Source organism: Rhinolophus ferrumequinum, chromosome 27 (genome assembly GCF_004115265.2).
Source record: "Rhinolophus ferrumequinum isolate MPI-CBG mRhiFer1 chromosome 27, mRhiFer1_v1.p, whole genome shotgun sequence".
Lineage (NCBI taxonomy): Eukaryota > Metazoa > Chordata > Mammalia > Chiroptera > Rhinolophidae > Rhinolophus > Rhinolophus ferrumequinum.
In genome coordinates this window covers 27,197,834-27,222,693 of record NC_046310.1, presented here as the reverse complement: position 1 = coordinate 27,222,693, position 24,860 = coordinate 27,197,834, and the positions used below count along the sequence as shown (strand labels likewise).

Below are 24,860 nucleotides of genomic sequence, written 5' to 3'. Positions count from 1 at the left end.
TGTACAAAAATCTACATTTATTCAAATACAGTCATGTCATCTTCTTCTGGAACATCGTCATAACTCTCCAAACCCCAAATTCTGGCTTGAATTTCTTGTGACTCCATTTCCTGTAGAACCATTGGCCCCAATCTTTCATGTCCAGCAAAGTGCTCTCCTTAAATGAGCACGTCTTGTCCATGTAGCCTGCTCGTAGTGCATTGGGAACACAGCTGTCAGTGATTTTATCCCAAGTCACGACCTCTTGCAGGCTAAGCTTCACAGTTTCCATGCTGATTTCTCTCCATTCTATTTTCAATGTAGTCATTGATTTCCATGTGCAAATGTTCCTTGAATGGCTTTTTTATTGCAATATCAAGAGTCTGGAGATAGGCAGTCATTCCTGCAGGAATCATTTGATCTATTCTTCTCTCTACAAGGAAGTTCTTCATGTCTTTAGCACAGTGAGTGCTGGCTGAATCCCAGACTAGCAGACCTCTTTGGCCACCTCGCAAAACAAGTGGCAGCATTAAATTGACCCACTTCCTTACAATTGCTTGTGTGCACCAGGCTTTTTCGGTTTCAAGAACATAAATACCTGAAACACGTTCAACCTTATCTTTCTTGCCCTTAGTGATGATTAGAGGTGGGGCTTTCTTTCTATCCAGAGGGATTGCCAAAATACAGGTAACACGTACACTTTTGTAACCAATGGAGGAAATGTATATTGATGAGGCACCCCTCTGATCAATTGTGGTTTGAGATCCTTGGCCCATAAACACTGCGGTTTCATCCACAACAATCATGTTGGAGAGTTGGTATTTAGAAAAGGCGATGCCATCAACAAAGGACTTGAATGACAGTGCACGGGTAATAATAACTTCAGTATCTTCCAGCTTGAACCATGTTGTCGATCTTAGAGACAGTTCATATCACTGAAGGAAGCCATCCAGCCGGTGCTGTGATGCTTTGAATTCTTCCGGGGATATTTCTAACTGTGGTGCCATTGCGAGGGCAAATGCTTGAATATCAGCCCTGCGCACAACCAAAGCCTTTGCTCTCCTGTCAGCAATCCATTCACAGATGATGTCTTCCAGCTCAGGAAATAATGGTTGCCGACCCGATCCACTCTTGTGCTTCTTAGCATTTTCCTCATCCACCTGTTGACTAAGGTTATTGTACTCTGTTCGCCATTTTTGGACCATTAGGAGATCCAACTTCTTCTCTTTGCAGAAAGCCATAAGATTCTTGCCCCCGGGGAGTCCTCCATGATTCCTTTCTTGTACTCGACAGAATAGCTCTTTCTTTTTGCACTCATCTTGCCTGGGGGTCAAAATATTATTCCCTTTAAATCTACCATTAAATCAAGTGTTAATTGAAGACTTACGAGACAGGAGTGACAACAAAAATGGTGACAGTTAAGAATGATGGTCTACACAAAAGCAACAAAAAATTGCAGGCACCAAAATTCAGAAAATGTTTCTTTATTTCACACGAGTGCATTAAGTACGTCTGTTACAACACACAATGTATTGAATTATGAAGATTCATATTAGACACAACCACGTCCATTCGTTGTCAAGTGTGCACGTTATTTGTGCGTTGTGTCTGTACTCCAACTGGTCATTCAGCAGTAAGTTTCGAGTTCATCCAAAGTTTCGTCCAGTAAGTTTCGTCCAGTAAGTTTCGTCCAGTAAGTTCATCCAGTAAGTTTCGTCCAAAGGTACCCACTTGGGTAATTACAAATACTTAATTATAACTTATATTATCATTTATTTTAAGTATTAATGTCAATAATATTATTTATTTCTATTTAATTATATATTATTATTATTATTTTATAATTCACTGCATCTGTCGTGTGTTGCAACAGACATACTAAATGTGTCCATCTGGCTGACGATCTTAACTGGGGCTTATTTTGGGGGTAGGGCTTATATTACGAACTTACTGAAAAGTCATGCTAGGGCTTATTTTCCGTTAAGTCTTATTTTCAGGGAAATACGGTAACTACTGAGGAGAGCTCAGCACCATCCCACCTCTCAGCTATCAGCCTATGACCTTCCTGTGTCACTGCCATCTGCCGGACTGGTGTTGTCACCCAGGGCCCTGGGCTCAGGAGGCCCCCACTCTTGCTTTGATGCTCTGCTGTCACCATCTTGAAACTCTTAAACTGTTCTGAACAAGGGACTTAACATTTTCACTTTGCATTTCTGTCTATAAATTATGGAGCATGCCCTGACCGCTCCATTCATAAACATGTGTGTACTGACTTCCCTAATTGTCCGAAAGGACACATTCAGGCATCGGAAACTTTATAAAAGTTGTGGTGTGTTAAGCAAAGTTCATTTTACACTGTGAGGGAAGTGATTCCAAAAAGAGATTTTGATCTCTTTTTTTAAGAGAAGCTGGTAACAACAGATTAAAAACAAGGTTCTGGGGATCTCAAGAAGGTAGGTTGCTTACAGAGCTTTGAAATATTATGTTAAAAATTTTATTTCTGCCAGTCCTGTTTGCACAGCTAATATACACTATCTATAAACAAATGGCTATCTTTATTTGCATAACTTTGCAGTTTACAAAGGTTGTTTACTTTCATTATCTTGCTGAATCTTTACACATTTGTGAAATACACACTCTGTTATTTTCATTTCACAGATGGGCAAACTGAAGTTAAGACATCAGTGGCCTTGCTGGGAAAACTTACTGATATAACTAGAAGTTGAACGCACCCTCTGGATCCTAGCTCGTGGGCTCTCCCCATTCATCTGCATATTGTCTGTCAAGGATCAGAAGCGTCAATACAGGCCCTGCATGAAGTACAAAATTTCAAGCTTTTTAAGAAAAAATTAAAAGATTTGACTATAGTTAACTCGTGAGCAAAAGGGGAAACTCACTTGAGAATAACAAGCAGCGCTTCCCACTTGGAGTCTGTCTTATGGCCAAAAACTGACAGAATTTTCTTAGTTCTCTGAATCGTGTGCCTTGTTCAGCAGCTTTAGAAAAGCTGAAAGAGAAAACAAAGCTCTGCAGACCACTTTCAAATGACGTCCGGCTGTCTGACTTGTGCAGGGGCTGCTTGCGTAAGCTGGCCATCTTGTCTGTGTGATAAGGGCCGTGGAGCGCTTGGGGACAACGCAGGGAGGGGCCAGGCGTGCGGTTCCCATGGGTGCAGCCTGCACACTCACACACCCAGCACACTCTGCTTCGTGCAGAATAAGGGCTTTCATACAGCTGACCCAATTCAAGCGGCCAGTTCACGGGAAACGTAAGAGAACACCGTGTCAGAGACTGAAAACCCCATTTCTGCTGATACCCGTGAGAACTCCGTGGGCATCTAAGGACATCCTGGTAGTGGAAGCATGTGCTGCTAGTCTGAACTGCTGACGAGGACAAAAGCCTAGGCATTGATATGGCAGGATTCGACTTAGTTCATTTCATTAAACAAACTCTTTCTACATTCCAGTGATATTCTAGTATCGCTTCATCTAATGCTCACGATAGCTCATTCACATGTGACCATTATCACCCCCATTTTACAGATGAGAAAACTGAGGCCAAAGACGTGAGCACTTGGCGAGGTGGCTGAGTGGGACCTCAGCCAGGCAGCCTAGTGCCATAAGCTGTGCACTGGCACAGCACAGTGAGCCCAAGCGCCTTCCTGGGGGACACCTCCCAGCCCTCTGAGGAGCCCCACAACTCTACCTCCCTCCAGTTCTGACTCTGGAGGAGGATCCGAGACTAGCCAGGCTCCTTGGGTCTTCCCTCATGTCTGCAGGAAAATCCTCTTTACTTCTGCCTCTTCCTGGTTTTACACATAACATAGAAGATGAGTGGAGCCAGAAAGGTCACCTACTTTAAACAGATCTTCTCTAGCCTGTTGGGCCATCCCTTCAATTCCACCACCAGAGTTTGAGTTCATTTTAATCACATGTAATTTAAAATTTTCAAAAACCTTTACTATGGCTGATACTGACACTTCGGGGCAGGGAGCAATGGCCCCTAATCTATTTATTTCTTTCCCTCAACTCTCCAAGAGCTTGCTGGTATTTCACTAAATTCCACACCCACTCTCCCAAGTGGATGTTACTGTCTTTCTTTAAAACATTGATGGGAAGAAAGAGCTGGATTACAGTAGAAACTTTTTTTCTTGCCATTTGTTAAGCAAGTTCAGAGGAAAATGTGAAGTTCTGGAAAGCTTCTCCAAGAACTGGAGTTGGGGAAAGGAGAGCAGGGCCCATCCCCCAACATGCGTGACCCTGGAGCTCATTCCCTTCCCCCGCCTCAGCCCTCCTGCCCACTCTGCCTCCGGGGGTGCCTGCCTGGAGCCTCAGCAACCATCTAGAGATCATTCAGCAAAGTTTGGGGGGGGGGTTCAGGAACAGTGCAGAACCCCCAGTCCCTAAGTCTCCTTCAACAAATTTCTCTGGTAACACAATGAACTACTAACAGCATGTGTTACATACAGCATCTCGTTTAATCTTCACACATAGAAACGAAACTTTGCCATAGACATCATTTCCCCCCATTTTACAGGTGAGAAAATGAATGATTTGTCCAAGGGCTCCAGCTCATAAGAAACAAGCTGGGATTCACACCTGGGCCCTGAGTGCTTGATGCCAGCCCAGTGTGATAGTCTGGCCCTTGTCACCAGCCCGCCTGGATGTGTGATGAGACATGGTCCTCCCCCAGTTCCACCATTGCCCTATGGTCTGGGGATGTCTAGGGACCAGCAGGGTATTCCCAGGGGTGAGGCAGAGGTAGCAAGAGGAAGGCACAAGCAAGGCCTACCGGGCTCCTGACACCAGTACACACTAACTCCCCCAGATCTGGCTGCCCCTCTGCCTGCACAGGGCAGTGCCGGCTCTTCCTGCTGGCTTTTCCAGTTTTCTCGGCAACCCAATCTTGCCCGGTGGCAGCTGTGCTGACACTCCTGGGCAACCTCAGTTCTTCAGCCTGTTTCATCAAGAATGGGCCTTGCTAGCCAGGCAGCCTCGCTCCACACCCTGAGCCCAGATCTCCAGGCCGGTCCGGGGTCCTCTCGCTCATGCGATTTCACACCTTTTTCTATCCTTGTGCTTCTGCATCAGATCTAATGATTTCGCCTAAACTCCTTTGGAAGAAGATTTGTGATCGTTGCTACAGCCCAAGTTCTAAAACTTCATCAGCTGTAGCAAGTAAGTGCTGATTCTCAGCTGTGAAAACGCTTTTCCTAGATCGCCCTTGTGCTGGTAGCTCCTTTCCATTACTGTCTTCTTTGCCCCAAAGGTCCTAGCTCTTCTTCCTCAGACTGGTCGCCAGTGAGCCCCAGCCCCTCAGCCTGGCTGCTCCATCCCGAGAGCTCCCGGGTGTCTTCTCGGTCATCTGTCAGGAATGGAGTGCAGAGGTTGCCCTTGTTTTGTTTTTAACTTCTTGTTATAGAAGCATGTGCGAAATTACAAACAACGTTCAATAGCACAATACATCCATTGCCTGGTTTCAACAGTCACACCCAGCCACTGACATCATTTTGAAGCAAATACCAGATATATTATTGCACATGTATTTCAAGATATACAGAGGGTTCCAAAAAAATGTATACACATTTTAAGAAAGGAAAACTGTATTAAAATTGTAATACTCAATATATGCCAATAACAAAGGATGAATACAAGTCACGTTTGACTTCTGCAATGACAAGAGGGGCTCACAGTGGTTCCCATCAGCGTCCAGATTCTTCTGATTACAGCAAACTACTGCTTGCGCAACGCTGACCAAAGTGTCCACTTGTGTACATTTGTTTGGCACCCCCCGTATCTTTATCTAAAAGATAAAGACTGTTTTTAAAAATATACAGCTGCAATAACATTGCCATCACATTTAAAAATAAAACAATACGAATCCTTAACCTCTTCACTTATCCAGACATTGTCTACATTTCCCCAATTTTTTATGGTTTTTTACTCCATTTGTTTGACTTGGGATTCAAAAACGATGTACACACTGAGATTGCTTGGTATTTTCCTGGACATCCTACCCTCCCAGTTCCTTTCATTTTCTTTATACGCTGTTCTTGGAGAAGACTCCAGGCCACTTGTCCCGTAGAGTGGCCCTTAGTCTGGATTTGCTGTTGATTCTCAGGGTGTCATTTACCATGTTCCTCTGAACCTCAGATTTTAAAAAAGTGGTAAATAGATCCAAAAGTATCTAACCACGTTTGGGGTCGGTTTTCTTTCTGTGGGTGTATATTTGCATCACTACTGACTCTGACTCAAGACCCCTACATGGAGAAGAACCAGGTAACTGTGGACACCACTTGGAGGTGGGGCACTGGTGGGACCTGAGGGAGAGCAGGCGGGGCAGTGGAAGATTAAATGCTGTCCATTTCTGTTCCTGGGGCCCGTGTGACAATCACAATATTTGAGTAGCGTGGAGTCGACTATATTGTCGCGTCCCGCACGACAAGAGTTGTGGGGAGCGAGGAGGGCGGCACAGGGCTAAGAAAAGACAGTCGTCATGAATAGAGTTGAAGCAGACCAAGGGACCCCCAATCTCAAGGACTGGAAGCCCCGAATTGGCGTCGCATCAGCTTTTATTAGTTCGGTGGAGAAGTAAAGGAGATAAAGCTTGTCAATCTCAAGATCTGTGAATCCTATACATCATAATAGGAAACCCATTCGAGTCCATCACTCTTGCCTGCAGGCAGCTGGACCATAAGTCTCAACTTCCCCAAGGGACAAAACCTATATGCATGTGAATAGATGGAAAGCACCTCACTGAATCACTTCCCTTGCAGGTTGTGGGAAGGAATGCAGCCACAGAGGCTGAGGCTTTCCTTAGCCTGAGGAAGGTAGGGGGCTGTGCCCACCTCAATGAACCCCATGGGTTCTCCTGTTGGTCCCCACATGACTGTGTCTGGCTTGAGATCTTCCTTCCGTGAAGAATCTTACTCGTCATTGACTGTCCAGCCATCTTTCTGGGACCAAACAGGGAGGCAGAAGGTGCAAACACAAAGGTTTAGCAAAGTCCCTGAAAGGATCCGTCTTACAGACTCTCCTTTCTATGGGGGTAGTTACAAGGTAACAAAGGGTTAGGCTGCTGCGTGGTGACACTGTATGACATATTTTAGCTTAAGGAACAGAGTAGTTTTAGGATGAAAATGCATTGTGTATCAAGGCAACAAGCTTCACGCAGATGACCTTGCCACAAAGCTAGCATTATGCCAGTGAGAAGCAAGAGATACAAGCTGATTGATTTAGTGAGGGCTATTCCTCATGGCAGCGTGACATTCGTAGGTGCTGCTGTTGCAGAAAAACGGCATGGACCGAGAAACTCAAGCGGTTCACAGAGATCAGGGAGAACACAGCTTCATTACGCCGGCGGGCTCAGCCGAATCCTTCCCAAAAGACTGAGCCCCTAGCAAGGTTTTGAGCAGGTTTTTATGGGTTGGGGACTTCCTTGAGTTGGGGAAGGGGTAGGTGTCGTCTGGTGATTGGCTCAAGGTGTGGCTTGGAGGGGGTTATGCGGGATTGGGCTGGGGCGTAGGCTGGGGACCTCTCTCTCCGCTCAAGCCACCATTTTAGCTCAGTTCCACATGGCAGGGCACCATTTTAGGTCAGTTTCCCCATCACTGCCACCAGAAATTGTTGACCATGTGTAAATATGCAGTCAGTCACAGGCCACTGTCCCTTAGAGGGACACTGTGGGGCCACAGAGGCTTTGGCATCAGAGGGACATGGGTTCAAATCCAGCCTCTGTTACGTTCTCATTGAGTAACTTTGTATAAAACCTTGATCTCCTTGTTGGAGCAGTTTTTTCCTGCGAGCACCGCCCTTAGGAGCTTTCCCGTCCCCCTCCCTCCTCCGATATCTTATCGGAGCAGTTTTCCTGCGAGCACAGCTGTTAGAGGCTTTCCTGTCAGAGCAGTATCGAGCGATCACAGCTGTTAGGGACGGACCTCCCCGGCACCCCGGCCAGCTCTAACCAATCCCTTAGCGCCGCAATAGCAATGGCGCGGATTCTCCCAAACCCAGAGGCCTAACCCTATAAAACAAAGCGCCCGACCCCAGTAAGTGCGCAGTCTTTTTGGGAACGATCCCGCTGAGCCCGCTGGCGAAATAAAACTGCGTTCTCCCTGATCTCTGCGTGCCGCTTGAGTTTCTCAGTCTCCGCCGTTTTTCCGCGACATCCTCATCAAAAAATGGGGATCTTATTATTTACACTTTCAGTTATTGTGAATATTAGAGAAAGTGAATATAAACTGCCCAGTGCAGCGTGACGGTGCAGATGTGTCAGTGTTAGAGCAGTCTCCGGCGATCTCAGCCGTTAGAGACTCTCCCGTCACACCGACCGGCTTTAACCAACTACCTAGCGCCACAATAGCAATGGCGCGAACCCTCTCAAACCCAAAAGCCTGACGCTATATAACCAAACGCCCAACCCCAGCGAGTGCTCGGTCTTTGGGAACGATTCCACTGAGGCCACCGGCGACATAAAGCTGCACTCTCCCGGATCTCTGCGCGCCGCTTGAGTTTCTCAGTCCTTGCCTTTTCCCGCAACATGAGCACTGCCTGCTGGGACAGCAGGTCCTATCAGGGTCACTCTTACAGAAAGTCCCTGTGTGGACATCCACCCACTAGGGATACTTATAGAAGTCTTGGAGCCATGTAGACACACTGAGTGGCAAATGTAATCTGAACTTGGGAGAGGAGAATTGTCAAGTCAGTTCAAAGGACTACAATTCCATTCATTCAGAATTCTGACTGAGTGGGGAAAAGCAGGGTCCTGGGCGAGACGCCACATGTCAAGGACAGACCCAGCCAGTGGAGGAACCTTCCTGTAGCCAACGGCCTCGCCAGGCTCCCCAAACAAAGCACACGTGTAGCTGCTGCCCGGACGGAGCCAGGAGGAGCACCTGGAGCCAGCCAGGGACTGCTGAGCTGGGCAGGGGCGGTTGGAGACCAGGGGGAGGCGTGGATGGCCTGGAAATGGGACTGAATCCACTGGTCCTGATGCATCTATCCTTTGATATAATTTCCTCAAGCAGAACAAAAGGGAAACACAGGGCATCTTTGCAAAGCAACCAGAGAGAGGAGAGCTGGGGCCAGCAAGTCATTATTTCCTCCTGGCCCTCCAGACCAGAGACACCACTGATGACAATGAGAGCACAGGAGCCCCTTCCTGTGCAATAGAAGAAACTGTTCTGGGAGGTGTGTAAGTCCCTGAGTCCCTGGCACCTGCCAGGGCAGGGGTGTGGCCGGAGCCCCGGATGTGCTGTTCTCTGCACATCACGAGAGACGCCCAACCTCACGTGACTCACCAACACACCCCAGCAACAGCACCTTCTACAAGCCCGTCTGTCACTGGGGGAAGGAAGTGCAGGGGAGAAGGGGGGGCGGGGGATTGATTGCACACATGGTGGGTTCATCCAGGGAGGTGTGCCACTCTGTTCCCGATCAGCATCGCTGACGGGGGATTTGTGACTTGCTGGTGCGTTTCCCCAGCCTGGAGATTTCCATGAGGAGCAAGGGGTGCAGGTTGGAGCAGCATAAAAACCCTGGGCACTGCCAAGCTGTTGGACCTCGATCAATGTCTTGGCCCTCCGGGAGCTTGAGTTCTCTCACCCACAGGATGGTGGTGACCATGGAGCGGAGGCAAGAGTCTTCTATAGCCTCTGGTGAAATTGCAGGCCGACCTCAGTCCATTCCCCTGCTGTCTATTCTGTAGCACTCCCAATGAACACAGTGTCCAGCTTGGCCACAGCCTCCCCGACGTGGAGCCACCAGGGCAGCCCAAGGGCCATCAGCGAAAGAGGGGAGCTGGCAACCTCGGGGTGTTAACACGGCCACAGATACAGATGTGCAGTCACCCCAGGCCACGTGGGCATGCTGACGCCACACCAGGCGGCCAGGTCACCTGGGAGCCTGATGAGGACACAGTCTTTCCAGCGCCTGTTTCTCTAAAGGTCGGAGGTGCACCCTGGGCCCACACCTCCTCATGGCCGGGTGACACCGTGGACTGCTCACTCGGTGCAGGGTACTTCCTATGATGTGGGACAGCTTCCAGGAGAACAGCCAGCCAGAATGCAGGCAGGTGCTGCGTTCCTTAAAGAAACAGCACATCGCATAGCACCCTTTGGCCCGCAGCCCCGTGGACTCCTGTAGATGAGGTCCGTGAGAACCCGACTCAGATGTTAGGGAAAACCCAATGTATAAATAAAGCAACCAGGACGTTCCCACCAAGGGACAGCGTCCTGGAACAGAAAGATTGCTCTTGCAATTCACCTTTCAGGTCAGTCTGAGCCCATAAGAGCTCCGTCACTGTTCCTCGGATCTGGTCCCTACCACTCCAGGAAGTGATTAGGGAGCAGGGGCCCTCCATGTGTTCCAAGTCACCCACCTTTTCCGGGCCCCATTTCCTCACGTATAAAGTGAAAACAGTCCTGACGTCACTGGTTGCTGTGACAACTGAAGGGGCTGGTATGGGTGACGAGATCAGTCTCGGGGACTTAAGGACCCTCCGTGCACGGAGCACAGGCTACACCACACCAGAGTGCGGAGGCCTCCGTGTCGTCTGAGCAGGCCCTGCTCCGCCTGTGCAATGAGGCCAAGCCCCTCTGACCCGCCCAGCCCGCCCCTGCCCGTGACCCTCCTCTCCACTCCCTGGTCCTTATGTCTGGTCCTCCCTGTCTGCTCCTGCGTCCAGGCCCAGCGACTGTCCAGGCAGCTCAGATGATTCCCCGCAGCAGCGACCCATGGGTCCCCAGAATGGGAGACTTGGGTCTCTGGCTCTTCCTAGCCCTGCCCCCTGCTGGCCCAGAGCCCACCTCGTGCCCCCTCCGCTGCCTGAGACCCACATGGGCTGCAGGCCTCTCTGTGTCTCTTTCTACTTCCAGAGATGCCTAGATGACTTGCAAGAGCTTTGTAAGTTCAAATGCCCTGCCCTTCGGGTAGGGAGACCCCATGTTCACGGCTTCCTACCCCACATGGAAATGAAGGCGTCTTCATCTGTTACCTCCCACTCAGGACCTCAGGCTCAGCTTCCTGGCCTTTCCCTCCCTCGCATGTGTGGGCACAGCCTAAACAGACACACTGAGGTCCAAACAAGAAGGACTATGCTACCATGCAGAAGGGGGCATGTACCCGGGACACTGAACACAAGTAGTTTTGGCCTTTTTCTATGAATAATTTCCTGTCATTGTGAGCAATGATAGGCAAAGAATTTCTCAGGAATTGGCTGTTTCTTCGTTGTTTTCTAAAAGGAGAGCAGCACAGAACGTCAGGATGCGCCACCTCCCCCCATCCAGAAACGATGGGTTTCTTCCTTCTCCACAAGGAGATGAGTTTTAAAATGTCTCCTCAGGTGTGCACATGAGCCTGACATGGATGACCGCTCACCTGGGCCAGCCTTGGAGGAAGAGGTCATGATCCTGAGAACTGGCAGTTAGCGCACCTGGTAGGTCAGTCCTGCGGTCTCAGCACCACCCCTGAACACTGCTGCTTAATTCCTAAATTTCAAAGCTTGCCTTGGAGATAAAATTCTATTTCCCCAGGAGATTCTGAGGATTCTGTGGGGACAGAGCGCCAGAGAGCAGTTTCCAGGCTCTCGGCCTCACGTGGAAAGATGCTAGCTCAGGTAATAGATCGCTGTCGGCTGTGGCTAGTTGACCGTCAGCTGTAGCCAGTTAGCCAATTGGCCACTGATATAACTGCCACAGCTGCGCTAGAGAGTTGAGTCGGTCGGTTGGCAGAAAAGCGGACAGCAGGTCGCACGTCGTGTGACTCCAGCCTCCAGCGAGACATTAGTGGTACGACTCCCCTACCTATGGCTCTGTGGGTGTTCCTTTTTGGCCTCACCATGTCCTGCGTTCTTATGTGGGGAGCGGGAGCTGAGACCCCGCATGACACCCTGCACGACGCAGCGACCAGGGTCTCCCGCATGATAGTTCTGTAGAAATCGCATAGCCTCAGATGATCACAGGTGACCTGAGGCCCAGACACCCCCCCGCCCCCCCCAACACACAGAGGCTATCCTCCGGCACTGGATCACCTGGTCTTTGTCCTTATATCTGCTGCATTTCAACCAGGAATCATTGCATCCGTCTCCTTGTTTTTCCAAAAGTACCCAGTTCCTGATCTTCTTGACTTTCACAGGGATAACATGTAACGGGAGCCTGCCCTGCACCCTACTGCACCCTGCCTCCCCTCTCCTATCTGCCCCTCCCCCTCCTTCCGTTCGCCCCTCCCCTCCCCCTGCCCTTTCTACCACATAGCTGGTAACTCCCCTTCCCCTGTCCTCAGCCTCTGCTTGGCTGATGGATACTCCACTCTTTATAAGTTATCATGTCTCCTGATCTAGACACACCAGGAACTCTAATTCTAGAAGCATCTGCTATATCAGAGAACAGCTTCCCAACTTTTCTGCTTATGCCCACCGCTCAGCATGCTCGCACGCATGCACGCACACGCACACACAAGCCTGAATCGAAACTTGCACAAAGCAATGCTTCCTTTACTGCGAGGAACGCTTCTGCTATTTTCCACTCTACTCTCTCCACCCGCCGCACTCCCACATTTAAAACATACTGGTCTAAATCCATTAAACTGATTTCCCAGTCCTCTAATGGTTTATGATCAACAGCTTGAAAACCATTGGCGGACGTACTAATGAAAGGGCATTGAAGGGCCCTTTAGCTCAGTGTTCCCAGACCCTTCTGCCCTTTGCCCCACATCCCACCTGCCACTTGTGATTCAATAACAGTTTAACAGACTAACCCAATTAGGAGTGAGCTGCTGGGAGCCTGAAGCAGATTAAGGGAAAGAGGACAAAGGAAACTTTGGGTTTATCTTCAGCTTTTGTTTCTAGAAGCTCTGCTCTGTCCCATGCTTAGTCCCAGCATGGGGGAGGGAGGGAAGAGGAACCCCCCACCATGTCCCCTCACATACTGACACATCACTGCCTTGGCCCAGGCACTCTGTGAAATGCCCACGACTTTTGTAAGCACCCATGGGGGTTCCTGCATTGTGACATCTTAAAGGCACACTCCCAGGCTGGACATTCTTAGAAAGATGTCTGTGATACATTTCAGGGTACCCATGGGCACTGCTCCCCAGGCCCTTTCAATCTGCAGTTTTCTCCTCTGACCCTTGGCTCAGAGCGGTCATCTCTGGGGTGAGACAAGCTGAGTGATGCCCCACCCTCACCTAGAACAGTACCAGGCACACAGAAAGTGCCCAGTAAGCTTTTGCTAAATCAGCATTTGGTCCTCTTTACAAATCCGATTCTTTCTAGACTAGTGCTGTCCACCAGTATTTTAATGTGAGCCACACGTGTCACAGTACATTTTCTAGGGGCCACGCTAAAGTAAAAAGAAACAGGCAAAATTAATTTTAGTAACGTGTTTTATTTAACCCAGTATATCAAAAACATCATTTATGCATATGAGGTCAGACAATTAAGTTCATGAACTTATCCTAGAGAAAAAGTGCTACACACCTCAATGCTGAATATCACTACAGTCGCCTTCAAAGTACTCCCCTTGGGAAGCTATGCACAATGCCAGCACCTAGTCCGCCCTTCAAAGCACTGTTGGAACTCTTTTCTGGAATGGCCATCAGAGCTGTCGGCGTATTAGCCTTGATGCACAGTATGTCATCAAAATGTCTTCACATCTCAATATTTCCTTTATCTTTGGGTAAAGAAAGAAGTCATTGGGGGCCAGATCAGGTGAGTAGGGAGGGTGTTCCAATACAGTTATTTGTTTAGTTGCTAAAAACTCCCTCACAGACAGTGCTGTGTGAGCTGGTGCATGGTCGTGATGCAAGAGCCATGAATTGTTTGTGAAAAGTTCAGGTCGTCTAACTTTTTAATGCAGTCTTTTCAGCACTTCCAAGTAGTAAACTTGGTTAACTGTCCAGTTGGTACAAATTCATAATGAATAATCCCTCTGATATAAAAAAGGTTGGCAACATTGTTGCAACAAATTCACGAACTTAATTGTCAGACCTCATATAACCAGCATAAAGATTACTAGTAAGATGTTTACATTCTTTTTTCATACTGAATCTGTGAACTCCAGTGTGTTTTCCGCATCTCAGTTTGGAATTGCCACATTTAAAGTGCTCAATAGCCACGTAGGCCTTATGGCAGCTGTCCTGGGCCGCAGCTCTAGTCTCCCAGGCCTCAGGGAGACAGAGGCAGAGTCTGGGTTTGGTTTGTGGAGCCATCCTGACACAAGTCACAAAACAGGCTGCTTGCAGGAGCCTGAGCACTGCAGGCCCTCCTCACTGTCCCCTTTACTTGCCTTCCCCTCCCGCACTACCTCTTGTGAGGGGAGCAGGGCAGGGGAGGGGATAAAAGGACTGAGATGTGGCACCGACCATCTGGCTGCCTCTGGGGAGGCGCAGGCAGACCCCAATCCCTGCAGAGCCAGCCTAGAAGCACCCCACATCAGCTCATCACTCCCGGCTACATTGGCTCAAGGGAATGACAGCTGATTTCAGTTACTGTATGCACCATGCTATCTTTTCTGGGACAGTGGGGACACACATGGGCTGACAATCCAACATGGACTCATTTTATTAGAAGTAATGAACCATATGGCACTTTGAGACAAACCAACATGCCCTTTTTGCAATCAGCATTGTTCAGCCCACCGGTTCTGAGCTGGGTCCTGAACTTTCTCCTCGGAATTTTCTCACTCCTGGGAGTGAGGCAACCTTTGCATAGGATGACGGAGCCAGTCATAGGTGAGGCCGAGGCACCTCAGGTCCAGAATGGTAGAGCTGGGACCGTCGTAACTGTCTCCTAGTCTCAAAGTTTGTAACTTTTCCTTGTAAGTACAAAACTTTCTATCAAAGGAAAGCTTATGAGGACCCTGATAGAGATAGATTCTTCTGCTGGGGCCAGGAAAAGGGCACAGAGCTGTCCCTTGTCCCTCCCCGAGTGGCTCTGTGTGGGGAGGCTTTCTTGAAAAGCAATAATTCTTCGCAAGCCACTCACTGTACCCATCAGACAATCAAGGCCCAGAGCAACTGTGGGTGATGTGGCCCCACCATGCTGACAGAGGTCAGAACCCCGCCCTCAGAGTCCCAAGACCTCTATTTTTGTGTCATGTTCTTCCAGAAGGTTCTATAGAAGATTTTTGCAAACAGACAAGTGATGTCTTACTTAGAAACTAGTTATTGAGAGGACGGTTAGGGTTTGCTGTTGTCTTCATTTTGCAAAAGAGGGGACAGAGGCTCAGCCGTGAAAGCTGTGGAGAGCCGTGCAGCCAGTCGGTGACAGTGGCTGTATTTCAACTTGGCCTCAGTGTTCCCAACACTGGCTCCCACAGCTGTGGACATGGGTCACATTTTCTCACAGAAGAGGTATCATGAGTGGTGGCTGGGTTCCACACCAGGCCACAAAGTTCAAAATGCAATCAGAATGGTGTCGCGGCACCAACCCCAACACGGCCACCCCCTCCTCTGAGGACCTGGAGCTCAGGCCCCGTGGGCTCCCCAGCTCACTGAGTCCCGAGCCCCTCCAAGTGCATGGAGCCTGGAGAGGACATCGGGCCTGTTGCTGCCGTGAGGCTGGGAGAGGTTTGGACCTAAGAAGGCGAGGTGGCCTCGCAGGGCTGTGGGGGCCCCTGTGAACATCAGACAAGGTCTGGATGTCAGGGAAGACTGGCTGTTGGGAAGGTGGAACCAACAGGCCGGGATGGAGCAGCTCTCACTGGTCAGATTTCTGGTCATGGATGGCCTGTGTGTGCTTGGCTACATCTGGGGACTCCACTGGGAGCTGTGACAGACGGCTCACCTGGGCCATGGGTGAGGCCTGGAGCCAGCCCCCAAAAGTAGTCATGGCATCTGCTAGAGACGGTCCGGGACACGTCGACCCCTGCTCGGAACCTGCTCAGAACACCTCTGCCCTCGTGGACAGGAAGGGCCCCGGCCAGCTGCAAAGGCCACAGAGGCACGGAGGAGGGCCACAGGGAGGTGCAGAGCCTGCGGGAGGCTGGTTGGCCTTGCCTGTGACGAGGGCTTAGGCGGTTGCCGTGCCCAGGCGGCCTCCCCCGGATGCCAAGACAAACACCGTGCATGAGCTCACTGGTCTAGACCGCAGCTCGGCTGTGCTATCTGAAATGTGGATTTTGGACTGGGGTCTTAACAGGAAAAAAAGCATGAAATCTGGAAACAAAAGAAATGTTAACTTGAACCATTTCACTTTATCTGAGAGCTATTCAGATCCAAACATGGCTAATGGCAAAGCCAAGATTTAAATAGGCCCCTTGGGAAAGAAGTAAAAGGGAAGGATTTCCAGAAATGGATAAGGAAGTTAGCATCTACAGTACACTAGCATATTTTAAAGAAAAAAGGTGAAAAACAAAACAAAGCAAACCCGCCCCAGGATTGACATGCTCTTGACACGAGGGGCCTGGAGCACACGGCCCCCCCTCCTGCTGCAGCCCCAGCTTCCTGGGACCCAATTTCAGTCGCTTGCCCCATTTCCCTTCCCTCTTTCTTTGTTGCTCAGGAATAGTTGGGAAAGGGGGGAGGACATTCAACAGCACAAAGGGTTGGGGAGAGTGGGGAGACAGCATGGTAAAGAGGATGGCAAAGTCTGCTGTCCCTGGTGACAGCCAGCTCCTAGAGGGTGGCTGCTCAGAGCCAGCGGGCAAGGCCCAGGGACACCAGCGTCCTTGTGCATGTCCGGGGCCACAGGCCACATCCTTCCTGCATGTATACGTGTCCCCCTTTCTGGGAAAGAGCAACAGTGAGCAAAGGGTAAGGCCTGGATGGTAAGTGGTGGACAGGCTTCAGGAAGTTGTGGAGGCTGGGAGAGCGTTAAGACCTCCCTCGGCAGGCGACTGCACAGCAGCGGCGCTTGTGCCCGCCTGCAGGAGTCTGTCATCCCCTGAGGGAGTGGGGCGCACACCCAGCAGTGTAACTATCGGCAACCTCGGTAGCCCACCAAGGACAAGTGTGAGTTGTTCCGACAGCACAAATGACTTCCTGGATGGTCACCAAAGGAGGGCCCAGATTTGGGGAGAAGGAGCATGAGTTAATTTTGGAAATGTGAAACCTGAAGGGTCAATAGATTGCAGGTGACAAAGGAAAGCGGGCAGTTGAAATGTATCTGGCTCACCCATCTAGAGCTCAGAACGGAAGACAGAGCTGCAGATGTGGGTGGGATGGAAGCTTTGGACAGGGACAAGGCTCCTTAGGGGAACAATCTAGGGGGGTGGGAGGGTCTAGAGTGGAGCTTTCATGTTGACATTCAAAGCTGGGCAGAGGAGGGTGACAAACAAAACTGAGGAGGTTGGTGACATCTGACTCAGCCACTACGATATTTCCCAGAACTAACCCAGCGCTGCACACAAGTGAGTAATCAATAAATACATACTGAATTAATAAATCTATCATTTCAGTTATTGTTTCCCAGGGTGGGAGGGAAGCTTGGCTTGTGATTGTCAGCTATGCTGTAGTGGTGCTGTGTGACAAATGACCCCAAAGCTGAGTGACTCCTCGGGCATCACACTCCGTTCCAGTCTGTTCCATGTGTCCCATCTTGGAGCTGAGTCTGAGGGACAACAGAACAGCTTCCTCAGGGGCACTCTTTCCTGGCAAGCACTGCCCACATCACACTCACCCACGTGCCATTGCAAGTCATGGTCTAGCCCAAAACCAAGAGGCAGGTAGTAGAAAGAACATATGAGGTCTGACAGTTAAGTTCATGAACTTGCCACCGTGCGCCTCCATTGGCAGCACTGTACCAACAGCTCGGTGAGGTGTCATAACCTTGGTGTATCAGCGTCTCACAGCTGAGTTCATGTCGACGCGTGGCGGTGTCTTGCTGAGTGGCGTTCATCATTGTTGTCGTGTGTTTTTGTGTGCTGTCGTGAGAATGTCTGAGCTTGAATTAGAGCAACAAACAAACATTAAATTTCTTGTTAAACTTGGCAAGAGTGGAAGTGAAATCAGGGACATGTTAATCCAAGTTTATGGGGATGATCCCATGAAGAAAACAGCAGTGTACACATGGATAAAACGTTTTTCTGAGGGGAGAGAACGTATCACTGATGAAGAGAGGTCAGGGCGGCCAGTAACGAGTACAACTGACAAAAACATTGCAAAAATTCATCAAATTGTGCATCAAAATCGTCAGCTGATTGTGAGAAGCCTAGCAGACCAAGTAAACATCGATAGAGAAACAGTTAGGAAAATCTTAGCTGAAAATCTTGGCATGAGAAAGGTGTGTGCAAAAATGGTCCCAAAGGAGCTCACCGATGAACAAAAGCAAAGGAGAGTCGAAGTTTGCCAAGACCTTTTGGAGAGGCAAGAAGATGTTTTGTTTTGGGACGTGTTATCACTGGTAATGAAACATGGGTGTACCAATACGACCCTGAAACAAAGTGTCAAAGTGCACAATGGAAGTCAGCCAATTCTCCACAACCAAAAAAGTTCTGTCAGTCCAAATCAAGAGTCAAAACGACGTTGCTAACCTTTTTTGATATGAGAGGGATTATTCATTATGAATTTGTACCAACTGAACAAACAGTTAACCAAGTTTACTATTTGAAAGTGCTGAAAAGGCTGCATGAAAAAGTTAGATGAAAACGACCTGAACTTTTCACCAACAATTCATGGCTCTTGAATCACGACCAAGCAGCAACTCACACAGCACTGTCTGTGAGGGAGTTTTTAGCCCAGTAAACAAATAACTGTATTGGAACACCCTCCCTACTCACCTGATCTGGCCCCCAATGACTTCTTTCTTTACCCGAAGATAAAGGAAATGTTGAAAGGAAGACATTTTGATGACATTCAGGACATAAAGCGTAACATGATGACAGCTCTGATGGCCATTCTATAAAAAGAGTTCCAAAATTGCTTTGAAGGGTGGACTAGGTGCTGGCGTTGGTGCACGGCTTCCCAAGGAGAGTCCTTCGAAGGTGACCATAGTGATATTCAGCAATGAGGTATGTAGCACTTTTTCTAGGATGAGATCGTGAACTTACTTTTCCGACCTCGTAGAGCCCGAGGGACTCAAGTTCAAGTCCTGATCCTACCACTGATAGAGACATTACCTAACAAGTCTAAGCCTCATCCCTCACCTTTAAAGTGAATAAAGCAATAGCTACTTTCAGGGTTTAGCACACATGACTCCTAGCATATTACTTGACACATGGTAGGTGTGCAATAACCAGTGGCTACTGTAGTCTGTGACCTTGTCTTCTCACCTTAGCACTGAACCTGAGAAGCTTGGCTGCGTCAGTCAGAGCTACAAGCTCACATCTTGGGCACGGACGGCTGTGCCAACTTCCCAGCGGCTTGGTGGTGAAGCCCACCCAGAACACTTCTCCAAGATGCACCCTGGCACGGGGAGGAGGCAGCAGAGATGGTCCCGAAGCTTAAGGCAGGGTCACCCAGCGGTGGCTAAATGCCTCCCAGATTTTCTGGAGCTGACGTGCAGATTTTATCTGGCCCAGACCCACACTTGTGCCTGAGATCGCCTTACAAGAAATCCTTTAGCTCTACCTCAGTCTTGAGTGAGACCTAAATATCAAAGAGGAATAAAATTCTGCAGGCGGACAGGCTTTTCCAAATGGTACTTCCCCCAGACTGCTTTTGAACTAGACCTTGGCCTGATGAAATGCAATATCCAGAAGTTTCTTTATACCTTGAAAAGGCCTTTTCCCACAAATGTTTATGTGAAGATGAAGAATTCACAAGATCTAATGAAATGTCTGGCATCAGTCCCTGGTTCATCCACTGAAGGCTGTTTTCTTTTGTCCCTATCCACTGTTTAGTAAATTACCAGTGTGGCTGTCCAAGAAATAGATGATAAGTGCTGCTGCTATTGCCCTGATTTCATAATGACCATCCAATATGTGTGTCTTTATAACTCTTAGAAACTGTGTTTCTACAATTCAGCATTTTCCCCCAAACCTTCAGCAGCAGGCTTTATTTGACGTTATCTCATTCATTCCACAAGTATTTACTGAGCACCACAAGTATATCTTTCATGGAGAGAACAGGTGAGGAAACAGGCCTCGCGAGTGTAGACTCTGCCCAAAGCTGTACTACAGGCTTGCACCCAGGTGGGAAGCCACCGGCCCAGCACACAGACAGCTATGTCCAAGGAGTCAGCTCCCAAAGGCACAGGGATTAGGGTCTTCAGGTTGGCCTCTCTCTCCCCTTCTCTAGCATCTTTGTGATTTTCTAGGGAGATCAGCTCAGTGAGCATGTGCTGGCCTGAGAGGTGATGGTGGGCTCAGGCGCTCAGTGTTGGGGGGGCACCGTCTGTCACTGGGAGGCTGATTTCAGCCTGGCCACCACTGTGGAAGGCCTGATTATCACCCACAGGTCTTGAATTTATTCTTCCAACCATGAAACAGATGTCTTCAAAGGTAAGACAAAGCCTGGGAACCCACGCAGGACTTGTGGAGCCTGGGACCAGGCACCTCAGAGTGAATTGTAAGAGGGAATGAGGTGCGTATTTGTGACGTGTTTGTGACAGGTGATCTGAGCACCTACAGCTGGAGGAAACACGCCTACCCACACACCCAACCGGCCTCACTTCCCTGGCTCACAGCTGTCTGGGGACATGAACTCTGAAAGTGAGGCTGAGTTTCAGGGAAGTGGCCACTCTTTGAGGCACACAGCTTGTTATTGGCACCATTATGCACATCTGAGGTGTGCAGTGGGCCTGGCAGCCCCAGACCTGTGACCTCACCCAGGTGCCCCGCTGGGTCTCCTTCAGGACGTCAAGACTAATACACTGACAGCTCTGATGGCCATTCCAGAAATGGGGGTGTGGCGAGGCCACCATCGTTCCTCTGACTCGTGTCTCACAGGAGCCTGTCTTGTCTCTGATGTGCCCAGGCTGTGCCCTGGTATACTAAGTCCTTTCCAGCAGAACAGGGTCTGTGGCATTTTCTGTGCCTGGGCTTCTCAGGGCTTAACCCCACTGAGACCATGTTCTCCACAGCAAAGAGACCCGGAGTGATGGTCTGGTGACAACACTGGTGTTTGCCATGGTGCCCTGCATTCTGACTCACCTCCATAAACACAGCAGACACACATGCACAGAACAGGCATGCCTGCCTACCTGAGGTTCAGAAGTTTCTTATTCATAGATGTGGAAATCACAGTCCTTCCCAACCAGCAGCCACAGTGCCAAACGTGAACTGAGTGCGACTGTGGTTGTGGGGACTCTGAGGACGCTTTGTGGGGTCCGTCCGCGGCCGGTGGGGAGTGGGGGGCGTGCACTTGACAACGGAGCACTCGTCCAGTCACCCGGGGTCCGTCTGCTGGGGTGGCCATAACAAGCCACCACAGATGGGGCGGCTTCAGCAACACATAGTTCTTGTCTCCCAGCTCTGGAGGCTGGACGTCCAACATCAGGTGCGGACAGGGCTGTGTCTCCTGAAGCCTCTCTTTCTGGCTTGTTGACGGCCGTCTTCTCCCTGTGTCCTCACAGCGTGTTCCCTCTGTGAGTCTCTGTGTTAATCACGTCTTATAAGCAGACCAGTCATGTAGGGCCTGGGCCCACCCTAATGGCCTCATTTTAATCTTATCTGCCAATACAGTCCCATTCAGAGGTAGTAAGGTTAGGACTTCAGCAGAGGAGCTGAAGGGACACAACCCCAACAGCCCGTCTGACACTGACTTTTGTGCAGACAGAGGAGTAAGGGGCAGAGCGCTGTTTCAGGACTCCCCCTCAGCCCGCTGCCCCCATACTTCTTCCTCTGTTACCCTCATCCACCCCCTTTAGTTTCCTGCCTCCTGAGGAGAACACAAGGGGGAAGGATTGGGCCTGACCCACAGGGGTGGAAAATGAGAGGTGGGCAAGAGGATTCTGTGACCGTTAGTGGTTCAGGCTTCTGGAGCAGGGACATCCCTGCTGGCACACAGGCAGGGCCAGTGCCAGGGGCTTCACTGTGGATCCTCAAAGCTCAGGTAGGCGGTTGGCAGCTGGGAATTTATCACTGTTCTATGTCATCTGAGTAGAGGCCAGGGCAGTAGGCCAGCCCCCAAATCAGAACATAGGGGCAGGGAGTGAGGGAACTGAGTCAGGCTCAGAAACTGAAGTGCCCTGGGGACAGTGCAGGAGCCCAGGACTCAACGGGTCCCAGTCAACCCAGAAGGAAGGGTGTGGTAGACACTGCGGACTATCTGCCGGTGTCCGTTCTCTTGTTCTGTCTTTCAGGAGAGGCTCGAGCAGGACACAGAGCTGCCCAGCCACAGACTGGACCCCTCAGCCCCTATGCTGCGTGTGGCACCAACTAGCCAGCCAATGGGACATTGGAAGGAGCTGGAAGTGCAACTTCTGCCTCAGTCACATGCCTTACAGAGGAAGCCGGTGGCCTTCTCTTCAGAAACCCCTCTTCTCACAGGCTACAACGCAGATGTGACCACACCACTGAGGACCACAGCCAGGGGACAGCAGAACCGCAAAAGAAGGAAGCTGGGTGTTGGATGACCTCATCGAGCAAGCCCGCCTTCCTGGACTCCCCACCTCAGGACCGCTGGGACAGTGACCAGAGTCCGTCCTGTCTGGCCTCCTTCTTATAGCAGTTTGGCCCAGCTAATTCTGAGGACGGGGAAGACCAATTGGAGGCCGCTCCGAGACTTCCTTCAATCCAACTAGCCTGGGGACAGAAGCTGGTGTGTGACAGGCTCGGGATGGGATGGCAGGAGAGACCTGCCTACTGGCCTACTCCCTAGTGCCACTGTGAGACGCCCACAAACCCTCTGGGAGCCCCATGGCTCCATTCTTCCTGGAGGCCCTGTCCCTGTGATTCCCGTGTGTGTCCCCTCCCTGTCCCCGCTCCCTTTCCACTAACATCTTCCTCACCTCAGACTTCCAAAGGCTCCAATGTCACAACTGTCTGATTCAATCAATTAATCTCAGCCAATGCCCAAGGGCCCTGAAAGGAAGCCCCTTCCTGTTTCAAGTCTGCTAATAATTATTTAGAACCCATTGATGTTGAGTCTTGTCAGATTTTTCTGTATGTTAGAAAATGATATATTTTTCTATTTCCATCTATTAATATAGCAAATGATATAAATTAGTTTTTATTAATATTAAATTCACTTTATTTTCCTTGGTTTCGAGGTATTTAGAAAAAGAAATACCTCGTCAAACTCAGGTCTTGACCCCTGGGCTGCGGACTGTCTGTGCTCTGAGAGCACAGCGGGAAGCTGGAAGGATGGGGGCACTTTCAGGGTGAATTTCATAGAGTTCAGACTAGTTAATAACTTCCCAAGATAGATCACGTGGATCAAATGGGTGGTTTCCTAGAGGGCAAGGAGAGTCTGGTCTGATAAGATTCTGTCCTGCCCCCTTGTAGGAGAATTACTGCTCACCACAGGGGCTCCGCTGAACTAGCAGAATACCATTTCCTTGGGGGAGACCCAGGAGATTGTTCAGTTTAAAAAAAAAAAGGTCAGGGTCTCAGAGTTTTTCTGGACCACAGGGCACATGAAACACCCAGAGACTCATGTCTGGAGAATGTGCTGGTGAGCATGTCCCAAGGAGCCCAATCCTTCTGGGCAAAAGCGGTCCGCGGACGCCCGCCTGCCTTGCTCTGGGGCCCCATGGCCCCGGAGAGCCGAGAACGTGGTCAGCGTCATCTGTTTCCGGGTTTAGGTCAGGGAAGGTGCAGCGCAGCAGAAGACACGCAGGCCCCTGTCACCCCTCCTGGCCAGTGTGGTCAGGGAGGAGGAGCCCAGGAGTGAGGAAGAGGAGGCAGGAAGGCCTTCCCTGCCCTGCTGCTCTGTCTACAAGGTGACTCAGGGCAAACCCCAGGAGGCCTGGGGGCCTGGGGCTGCGGCAGGGAGGGGCTATGAGCGGAAATCAGACCCCTGAGGAGGCTCCTCTGGAGCAGCTCTGGGTGGGGGTGGGGAGGGACAGCAGACAGAACATTCTGGGGCTCAGCAATGCCTTTTTGGTGCCACCCACTCAGCAGCATATGGAAGAGATTTTATTCTCAAATGTTGATTCTAATTTTGAAATCTTTCTATTCTAACAAGACATCTAACTGTATCACAGAACACACAGATTGCTCCCCAAGTGACAGCTTTCCAAAGAGAAGCCCACATGCTCTGTTGTGTTGTCCCCAAACCTGTGTGGAGGTGCTCTGATGCTGCGGGAGGCTCCGCCCCCAAGATCTTCACACCCTCACACTTGTTCTCAGGCAATTTGTGAGGTTAAATGTCACTCCAGAGAGGACAAAACACCCACCTGCAGCATCTTCCGAAGCCGGACTCAAGCAGGCCGCTCCTTGGCACCCCCGCGAGTGCTGGGCCTGGGGACTGCTGCGCACGTTAGAAAGAGGAAGCACGGACTGGCTGGCATTGATTTGGGACGTTCACACCAGCGCGGAACCAGAGGGGTGCACATCGCCCTGGCTGCCGTGCCCCTACCTCTCTCCTCCTTCTCCCAGCGCGACCTTCATGCTCTGTAACTGCCACCTTCCGCAGACACTGCTTCCAGGTCTCAAAGCACTAAAATGAATCTTCCCCTTCAGTTACAGGGTCAGAACAGTGTCCCTGAACAGGGGACTCTCCGCAGCCACCGTGTTTGCAGAGTACGCATGCGCAACCCCTCTCGCGGACCGGCCCCCACCGGCTCTCACTGCACTCACCGCGTCACTCAACAGGACTGTTTGGCGGCTGCAAACATTTCCAGGATGGTCACGCTGGGAAAGCAGTCCGAAAAGGAAGGGAAAGCGGACATCCGGCCTCCAGAAGCTGGTTTAGGAAAAACACTCTTCAGCTCCCTCCTGCTTCTTCGGGGCCACGGACTCTCCCACAGGAGCGAGCACGGGAGGCCCTCCTTCCCCAGCTTCTCTTGGTTTTGGGGAAAACGGGTGAACCCACTTCTTCCTGCCCTATTTTGTGCAGGGAAAG

At 50.2% G+C, this 24,860-nt stretch overlaps 1 long non-coding RNA gene across 1 annotated transcript; it reads right to left on the bottom strand.

The window, feature by feature from the left end:
* Positions 1-2,625: 2,625 nt before the first annotated feature.
* On the bottom strand, positions 2,626-24,517 carry LOC117018618 (uncharacterized). Its single transcript, XR_004422266.1, has 3 exons — positions 24,193-24,517; positions 2,877-2,986; positions 2,626-2,789 (listed from the first exon to the last, which is right to left on the bottom strand). It is a non-coding gene; the product is annotated as an uncharacterized LOC117018618 (long non-coding RNA).
* Between the last annotated feature and the right edge of the window lie 343 nt (positions 24,518-24,860).